This window comes from Dermacentor variabilis, chromosome 2 (genome assembly GCF_050947875.1).
Source record: "Dermacentor variabilis isolate Ectoservices chromosome 2, ASM5094787v1, whole genome shotgun sequence".
In the NCBI taxonomy this organism is placed as follows: Eukaryota; Metazoa; Arthropoda; class Arachnida; order Ixodida; family Ixodidae; genus Dermacentor; species Dermacentor variabilis.
In genome coordinates this window covers 101,757,356-101,764,203 of record NC_134569.1, presented here as the reverse complement: position 1 = coordinate 101,764,203, position 6,848 = coordinate 101,757,356, and the positions used below count along the sequence as shown (strand labels likewise).

Genomic DNA, 6,848 nt, shown 5'->3' with positions numbered 1-6,848 from the left:
AGCACTGTGAGAGCTGCCCCTTAGCCTGTGAAAACCCCTTAGCCAATATAGACAGGCGAATGCTCCTTGTGATGTGTTCATACGCCCCGCGTCGTCTGCTCACCGCTACACTAATTCACGATATACGACGTGCTTACGCATGGGTTCTAACATGTCACGTGTCGCTGTAACGTACCAAGTAAAATTAAAACTATAATCCCGCCAATAATCAGACAGTTATGCCCGGAACTATATTCCGCTGCGCAAGGATATTACCTGTGTGTGCCTCTACCTTCCGCAGTGCTGCAGACGACTTGTGTAACTTCAGGAGGCCTTTGTGTAGCCGGGTTGCGCAATGTGCGTTGGCGGCGTTGCTCCAGCCGGCACTCGCCTGCAAAATTTTCTGGCTTCAATCTAGCGATTTTCGCAGGTTTTTCACTAGGTGCAGCTGGAAAAATTCGCGGGACCGCAAGATTAATTTGGGACAGATTACCAGCGAAGCTGTTTAGGCTGCCTACATGGGCTGCATACTTGAGCTGCATACATTATGAAATGATACACATTCTTAATACGGCACCACACTATGCCGACACAAACGAAGCCGCGGCCACCGCACCTCCCATGCATATGCCGCAACCGCTAGCCGCAACCGCGCCGGCACCTCCGACGCGCGTGACGTTATAAACACAGAAGCAACATGCACAAGTGCCGTCTCCACACTCTTTCCTCCTGTCATTAGTTGTAAAACAGAATTTAAAACAAATAAAGAGCATACAGGCCAACTTGTTACACTAAGTGCATTGTGTAATATCATCATCATCATCATCATCATCATCATCATCATCATCAGCCTGGTTAAGCCCACTGCAGGGCAAAGGCCTCTCCCATACTTCTCCAACTACCCCGGTTATGTACAAATTGTGGCCATGTCGTCCCTGCAAACTTCTTAATCTCATCCGCCCACCTAACTTTCTGCCGCCCCCTGCTGCGCTTCCCTTCCCTTGGAATCCAGTTCATGACCCTCAATGATCATCGATTATCTTCCCTCCTCATTACATGTCCTGCCCATTTCTTGTTCTTGATTTCAAATAAGATGTCATTAACTTGCGTTTGTTCCCTCACCCAATCTGTCCTTTTCTTATCCCTTAACGTTACACCCATCATTCTTCTTTCCATAGCTCGTTGCGTCGTCCTCAATTTAAGAGGAAGCTTTAGCTCGGGCCCAACTCCGACGCGGCCTATTCAAATACATGTAAAACGCAAAAACGTTTTTATGAGATAACCCCTGGACCGATTTTGATGAAATTTGTTGCATTTGAAAGAGAAAGTTAAATTCTAGTGACTGTTGGAAGCGGAATTTCGATTTAGGGCTTGAAGTTTCCTAAAACGATTTTCAAATATTTGACCGTTTGAAAAAAATAGAAGCACGAAGTTTACAAAGTGATAGCTATGCATCAAGGACTGATATCGCGGTTCTGTAAACGGCATCCATTAGATCATTCAAAGCGGACAAATTCAATATGTCATTTTACATCTTACATGAATTTGTTACGTTGGTTACAATGGTCTTACAAAAGTTGTATTTCCCTATGATTAAATTTTCTTATATTCATGTGTGACATATCAATTTTGGCCGCTATGGATGTACTTTTAGATGCAATTTACAGAATTGTATTATAATCATTAGTGGTTGAGTTACAGAGTTGTAAACTTGATAGTTTCGTTTTTTGAAAATTTTTGATTTTCGCCAATTTTTAATAAAAGATTGACGACCTAACTCGAAAATTCGAAACCAACAGTCACTAGATTTTAAGTTTTTCTTTTAAATGCAACAAATCTCGTCAAATTTGGTGCACTGGTTGCCGAGAAAAACGAATTCTCCTTTTACATGTATTTAGATAGGAGCACTCGAGCTAAAGCTTCCTCTTAAGTAGAACTCTTTTCGTAAGCCTCCAGGTTCCTGCCCCGTACGTGAGTACTGGTAAGACACAGCTGTTATACACTTTTCTCTTGTAATATATGTGCTTTCTAATATATATGCTATGTGTTGCTCTACAACGCCGAATTTATGGGGTACCATTTGGACCCAAGATATTAAACTTATTTTTGGAAGTTGGCGGAGTGCTTGAAGCCTGCCTCAACTCCGCCACGGGTCGGCCCGGTGCTGCACTATCTCTGGGATCGGCCTACGCATTCCTGTCACCCATATGGGCTTAAACGCATGCGGGGAATGCATACCAGGGCTAGAGGTAAACAGCTTCGCTGTAAGAAGCGGCACAGGCCTGCGAGGCACACGCAGCTCGGCCACAGTGTAAGCTAGAGGAGTGGCTCCATAGAAGCTCTATTTTCGGCACCACGCACTGCAGGATCTTCGTGGCAAAGTCTCTGCGCATCGTTTTCACGAGAACGAGCTGAACTGTCCGACCGGCGTCGACGGCGAGCTACGGCTTGTCCTGCTTTCGGCACACTGCGTAGGCGCCAACTAGCGGGGGGGAGGAGGGGGCTCCTCCAGAGTTTTCCGGGAAGGGTGGCAAAGGTGGAGGCTTACGAAAAGGGTTCTACTTAAATTGAGGACGACGCAACGAGCTATGGAAAGAAGAATGGTAGGTGTAACGTTAAGGGATAAGAAAAAAGCAGACTGGGTGAGGGAACAAACGCGAGTTAATGATATCTTAGTTGAAATCAAGAAAAAGAAATGGGGGAGGGGGGGCATGGGCAGGACACGTAATGAGGAGGGAAGATAACCGATGGTCATTAAGAGTTACGGAATGGATTCCAAGGGAAGGGAAGCGTAGCAGAGGGCGGCAGAAAGTTAGGTGGGCGGATGAGATTAAGAAGTTTGCAGGGACAACATGGCCACAATTAGTACATGAACGGGGTAGTTGGAGAAATATGGGAGAGGCCTTCGCCCTGCAGTGGGCGTAACCAGGCTGATGGTGATTATTATTATTATTATTATTATTATTATTATTATTATTATTATTATTATTATTATTATTATTATTATTATTATTATTATTATTATTATTATTGCAAAACCCCCTTCCCCCCCTCGGCAATGCCGAAGCCTACAAACTAACGTGTCATTGCCAGAATTTTGTCACCCACATCATTTGAGGTTTCTTTTGACTTGCTTCGACCTTCTCATTAAAAAATGTGTTGTGCCTAATAGCTTACTGCATCATTGTTGGCGCAGACGCGCATAGATTTTAATTACAATTTGCTTTATTTATACAAATTCTGACAATAGGAGAGCAAGTGCATGAGAACTACCAACAGCGGCTGCCTCATCCCTATTTTCTCACTTCAATTTTCTTTTAAATTTCTACTGTAAACACCATGCGCATATACAATATATTTAACTATATACACAGGATGGAAGTTTACTACATGTTAAAAAAAAGGATGTAGCCAATTAACAAATATTTCTACAGGTATGGATAGCTTATGCCTAGCCATAGAATATGTTGCTGTACGTTCACCTCGCTTAAAAATGTTTTGCGAGCTTTCTTTTACTCTGAAAGAAGCCTGCAGGCTTTAGTGACCCCTTCGACAGAGTCTTTTATCAACGGCGTGTGAAATGCACGTCAATGATATGTGTCTCAATATTGCTTCTCTTTCCAGTAAGCGGAACTGACGACACATTACAAAAACACTTCTTATAATTTACAAAATTTATTAGGGATGGGAACATCGTCACTTGTATGCAGAGGTCATAAGAATACGCAGGGTGTCCCAATTAACTATCATGCCCCAAAATTAAAAAAAAAGAAACAATGCGTTACTCGAAGAAAACGTAGTGCATATTGTTTCTAGTGCAATTCTTTCATTTTCGTTACTAAGATTTAATTAGGTAATTAATTATCTAACTCGAGACGTTCTATCATAATTATCCAAGTGTCAATGAGGCATTTGCAGACACAGGCAAAAAGATATCTAGCTGCAGTATCTTGAGCGACGTACTATTTGCGTACTAATTTTTTCCGACTGATAAATAAACCCTGCGAAATATAGCGAATAACACGTGACTGCACTCCCACCCGCATCCTAAAGCAGCGCCCTCGAACAGGCTTCTTTTACGTTAGCCAGAACGAAATGAAGGAAATAGGAAAAAAAATCACCGCCCAAGCACTCCGTACAGATGGTTAATCAGCAAAGCTGAAACGTGCGGCCCGGTGCTTATGAGGGGGTTAATCCCGACGGTTCCTTAAACGACGGCTTGGTAGGCTGCCGGATCCTCGGTACGGAGTTTCTGCTTGCGCTCGGCTGCACGAGCCTGTTCTTGTGCCCGGGCTGCAGCATCGGGACGGCGTATAGGCGAGCCCATTCCCGGTTCTGCTCGCGGCATTGCTGATCGAAAGCTGCCTGCTCCTCAGGAGTACGTATGACGCGTCGCCTACCCGTGTCAATGCCGGAGAGAAACTGCTGCGCGCCCGCTCGGCTGTGACAGCAACGGCATCGCTATTGGCGCAGCCAATCGCGCGCCTCTCTTTAGCTTTTTTTTTTTCGTGCATTCGCATGGGGTTGTGCCGGAGAAGTTTTCGGCGTATAGGCGACAGACGGACGGACGGACAAATCGGCTAGCCATATACAGTTTCGCTGTAAAACATCGTGATCGAGCTAGTGCCTTATCTGCCGCGCCGAGGCCGATGTAACACGTCGCGTTTTGGGTTAGTTGGAAACAAGCTGTGATAGCTGTTTTTTAGCGTAGATATAGTGCACCGATGGCTCTTCTTTTTTTGCCACAGGACCGATCACCACAAAAGCGAATTCACAACGTCAGTGCAAATGTTTAAAGGTGCGTTTTCTTTCGTCCCAGCCGCCATGTGTTTCTCTAATGAGCGAAAGGTAAGAGTGATCATTGCCTTGGGAGCTGCAAATGACAACAAGAGAAAGGCCACAAATATATATTAGTCATGGAAGTGTGGCTGTAGAAAAGTGATAGACAAAACGCGTCGACTATCATCACAAATGATCAAAACCTGAGAAAAACCGGTAGCTTCAAGAAACAGCGTCGTAGGACTCCATCTTTGAGTTCAAACCTACGCACGGATGTTCTAGCATTTATGAGCTCAAATCCTCATGCTAGCATGCGGGACGTCGCCGCTCTGGTACCAATTTCCAAGCCATCAGTTTGGAGGTTTCTAAACGACGGCCTTTCACCCCTACCACATTAACCAGCCCCGATGCTTGGAATATAGGGAGCTGTAGAATCATCCAGATTTCTCGAATTGGATCCTCAAAAAAGCCAATGAGCCACCGGACTTTTTGAGCAGCATCATGTGCACAGATGAAGTCAATCTCCACAGAAACTCGCGGATAAATTTGCATAATGCACACTATGGGAGTGACTACAATGCACACTGGATAAAGTGCAATCGGCACCAGTACCAGTGGTGGTTAAATGGGGGTGCGCAGTTTACGTCGGTGCTATAATCGGTCCCATCTTCGATCACAAACTTAGTGGACAGCGTCACATGGTCAAAATCCTTGAAGGAGTGAAGGACGAGCTTCTCAGCGAAGTCCCGCTGTCACGTCTTCCACTTCTGTGGCATCAGCAAGATGGGGCATCCGCACACAGCAGCAGGCGAGCACGTAACTGGCTGCATGCGACTTTTTATGAGCAAAGAATCGAAGGCACGGGCCTGTAAATTGGCCGGCTAAGTCAACTGACCTACCTCCACTCGATTTCTTTCTTGCTTACATGATCAAGCTTACATGATCGTGCTTACATGATCAAGCCGGACGTCAGATTAGCTCAAGGCAAGGATAACGGATGTGTGCCGTAGAATTCTAGTATCGGTCCTCGAGAAAGCCACCGAAGATGTGATAAAGCGGAGTCAATACTGCGTAGCTGCAGAAGGAGACCTATTCGAACACGTCCTCTAGGCAGCAGCTGCTGTTCAACGGCACTTACGAATTAATAAACAATAGGGGCACACTAAAATCTTATTTATTTTGTTGCGTTTGTTATTTCTGCAGGCGTCCCGATTGCAAATTCGGCTCATTTAGAAGTGGCTATTTACTTTGTTGAACGCATTGGTTTTGCCTTTTCCGGTCTGTTTACTTCACTTTTATTTTATGCCATGAACCTGTTTTTGCAGCACGTATACACTCGCATGAAAACTAATGCCGTCATTTTAATTTGGCTTTGGTACAAAGCAAGTTTCTGGCGCGAAATATAGATGCGCACGCGCTCTGTCGATACGGTATGAGTAAAGCCGGGATTTGCAAACGTGCTATGCATATTAGTACATTGCTTTTCGCGTTTCGTGCGTGGTCAGAGCGGCCCTTCGGCCGCGTTATCAAGGGGCTTTTGTTATCAATATGAACAATCGGCCTTGAGAGACGGATAATAAGTATGACGTAAAAGGAAGGAATAGCTGCAAAGCTGCGAAATCTGCTGTCGGTGCTCCTTCCGTACCATTATCAAGCTGATGCGCTGTCTCTTCGGGCTTGCGACAGGCAGTGCAGTTGCTTTCAATCAGCTTATTGAAGGCACTGCTTTATGATGTAGGGGGGAGGGAAGTCAAGTGGTATTTTTCATATTTCGTGAGGTTTGTTTGCCACTCGGAAAAAAATGCACGCAATTAGTACGTCGCTGAAAAGACAGCAGTTAGATGTCATTTGAGGGTGCCTGCAAATGCCTCAATTACACTTTGATAATTAGGACAGTACCTTTCGAATTAAATAAATAATTGCAATTGTCGAGTTAAAGTTCAGGAACGTAAGAATTACTGACGGCTACTCGACTGTAATAGAAACAGTATGCACAAGGTTTTCTTCGAAAAACACAGCTGCTCTTTTTAAGTCTTGGTGCATGATAGTTGGGGCGCCGTGTATAATTCACTCAGTAACCGAAATGAGGC

At 44.8% G+C, this 6,848-nt stretch overlaps 1 pseudogene; it reads left to right on the top strand.

Annotated features, from left to right (window-relative positions):
• The first annotated feature begins 1,967 nt into the window (after nucleotides 1-1,967).
• Nucleotides 1,968-2,174, top strand: LOC142573424 (U2 spliceosomal RNA; annotated as a pseudogene).
• The last annotated feature ends 4,674 nt before the right edge of the window (nucleotides 2,175-6,848 follow it).